Consider the following 3,211-nt stretch of genomic DNA (forward strand, 5'->3'; position numbering starts at 1 on the left):
GGCTGACGCCTGGGAATCCAGCATGGGACTGATCAAGACCCCTGAATGTGGGTGTCAGTGAGGAGGCCTAGGTATTCTATTGAGCCTTGGGCAGTAGATCAGTATTTATCCCGGATATACAAATGGACTTTGAACTCCCATCCAACATTGAGAGATGCACTCTCACCTTGAACTCTTGGGGGAGGGTCTAGGCCCTGCCCTGGATGAAATGACAGACTATGGACACCCCCACACCCCTATGGAGGGCCTCACTCTCCCCGGGGAAATGTGGGGATATTGGGGGGTTCATGGAGGGCATGGGAGTGGGAGTAGGGGAGGGAAAGGGAGAGGGACTTGGAATTGACATGTGAAGCAACCTTGTTTCTTATTTAAATTTTAAAAAAGTATATAATAAATAAATAGATAAATAAACAAATAAAGAGTTTATTGGCTATTAGCTAGGCAGGAGGTAGAGGCACAAGGGAGACACCAATCACAGAAATCTATCTTCACACATTGTACAACAATACCACAACATTTCCCTCTTTTCTAAATAAAAGGAAAGGTTTTAATTCTAACATAGTAAAACTATATCCAAAAAGAACAATTTAAGTAAGAATTACATTCTCAATGTCCAGCCATTTGTATTTAGAGTATTTGGAGAAGATACTCTATTATCCATCCTATCTTGATGAATCTAAAGTTTTATACCTAAATCCTTTTCTATCATAACTTGTACTACCATCCTAAATCTATCTTTTTTAGACCCCAAATCATTTTCTTAGATAAACAATGTAAGCTTTTATGTCTCTCAACCTTATACATGTAATACCTCTTTTGTAAGCTTCTTTTTTGAGCTTTGTAACAATGAAAACTTTAACTAAAACTATCTCATCTTTAACTCTATCAGAGAATCAAGAAGACTATAATGGTACCTGAGTAAACAGGAAGTGCAAGGAAAAAAACTTCCAAAACTATGAAATGGCAGAGACATATGGCTGCCTAGATAGTCAACCCAGGGTTCCTCTGTAATGTGACCTCCAGACCTAGAATATCTGACAGACTTTCCTACAAAGCAGAAATTTTTGAAAGACTGTCTTACTCTGTCTTGGCAAAGTTGGCATTTGCCCTCTTTTGTGTCCTGCTTGTCTGGGTTGAGACAGCATATTATCAGCAGTTGAGGCAAGAACAATTTCCTACCCAAATGTCCAGCTTTTGCCATAAAGAAAGCAGACTCCCTATGAAGGTTCTTCAATGCCCATTATCCTTTTAAAGAAGTAGATTGTTGTGCCAGGAGCAGATGTGTCTCACTGTCATGAAAAGTTCTTTGTTATTAAAAAGTTAAAATGTCATGTTATGTAGGTCTCTGAAGCATTTGAAGACCATCTACCTGTTTAACACATGTGTCTGATTGACTTTGAATACCATGACTATAAGTTTGATTGTTATAGATGACTATTAACCCATTTTTCTTTATTATCCTAGATAGTGTTCAGAGACTAGAAATTTGTTTTACATTTTTGGGGGTGAAGTGAGTGAATTTTATTGATGGTATGCAAGAGAGTAGGGCTCCCCAAGCCCCTCCTTATTTTATCCTGGGATCTGGGATGGAAACTGTGAGGGAGATGATCAGTGTGGCGTTGGCCAGGGACTTCTCAGCAGCCAGGGTCTCTCTCTTGCTCAAGTCTTTTCTGGGGGATAGATGGTCCAGGGTGGGCTTCTTACTCCTTGGAGGCCATGTAGGCCATGAGGTCCATCACCCTGTTGCTATAGCTGAATTCATTGCCATACCAGGAAATGAGCTTTACGAAATGGTCATTGAGAGAAATGTCAGCCCCAGCATCAAAAGTGGAAGAGTGGGAGTCACTGTTGAAGTTGCAGGAGACAACCTGGTCCTTGGTGTACCCCAGGATGCCCTTCAGTGGACTCTCAGATGCCTGCTTCACCACCTTCTTGATGTCTTCATACTTGGCAGCTTTCTCCAGGTGACATGTCAGATCCACGATGGACACATTGGGGGTAGGAACATGGAAGGCCATGCCTGTGAGCTTCCCGTTGTTCAGCTCTGGGATGACCTTGCCCACAACCTTGGCAGCAACAATGGATGCAGGGATGATATTCTGGGTAGCCCCACGACCATTATGTTACAGCTTCCCAGAGGGGCCATCCACAGTTTTTTGGGTGGCAGTGATGGCATGGCCTATGGTCATGAGTCCTTCCACATCGCTAAAGTTGTCATGGATGACCTTGGCCAAAGGGGCTAAGCAATTGGTGATGCAAGACACATTGCTGACAGTCTTGAAGGAGTTGTCATACTTGTTGTGGTTCACACCCATCACAAACATGGCATCATCAGAAGGGGTGGAGATAATGGCCCTCTTGGCTCCACCCTTCAAGTGGGCCCCAGCCTTTTCCATGGTGGTGAAGACAACAGTAGACACCACAACATACTCGATGCCAGCATCACCCCATTTGATGTTGGCAGAATTTTACTCCTGGAAGATGGTGATGGCCTTCCCATTGATGACGAGCTTCCCATTTTCAGTCTTGAGTGGTGCCTTTGAACTGCACAATGGGTAGAGTCATACTGAAACATGTAGATCATGTAGTTGAGGTCAATGAAGCAGGCATTGATGGCAGCAATGTCCACTTTGCCAGAAGTGACGGCAGCCCTGGTAACCAGGAGTCTGATACAGCCAAATCTGTTCACTTCAACTTTCACCATTGCATCTCAGGAACAAGGTGGGCACTTCAGGAAGAGATGTGGCTGTCTCTAGAACAGGTAGGAGCAGAGAGGCTTATGTTACAGTTTTAAATGAACTTCATGGGTATAATACCTTACACAAAAGTATAAACATATATACAGTGTAATAAAATAAATTTATATCAATATACAAAAATACCTTAAACAAAAGTAGAAACATATACAGCACATGTTCTAACAAAAATAACTTTAAATTTGTGTGGATACACACAAATTCATAGCAATGTAAATATCTGAGACTTATGGTTTTTTAAATGTAGGCTCAACACTCCATCCTTTTATCCAATCATTTCCATAATATATAACCCCTCCTACTTGCTCTCTCTGTCCAGAAATCCTGCCTATATCTGCTGTCTAATTCATGGCAGTTCAGTTCTTTATTAAACCAATCATAGCAATGTAGCTTCACATAGTATACAAATATCCCACAACATTTTTATTTTCATTCATCTTCTTAAACATTTACTT

General features: G+C 41.6%; 1 pseudogene; it reads right to left on the reverse strand.

The window, feature by feature from the left end:
- Positions 1 to 443: 443 nt before the first annotated feature.
- LOC121140717 lies at positions 444 to 2,741 on the reverse strand (annotated as a pseudogene).
- Between the last annotated feature and the right edge of the window lie 470 nt (positions 2,742 to 3,211).

This window comes from Mesocricetus auratus, unplaced genomic scaffold, assembly GCF_017639785.1.
Source record: "Mesocricetus auratus isolate SY011 unplaced genomic scaffold, BCM_Maur_2.0 Super-Scaffold_100006, whole genome shotgun sequence".
Lineage (NCBI taxonomy): Eukaryota > Metazoa > Chordata > Mammalia > Rodentia > Cricetidae > Mesocricetus > Mesocricetus auratus.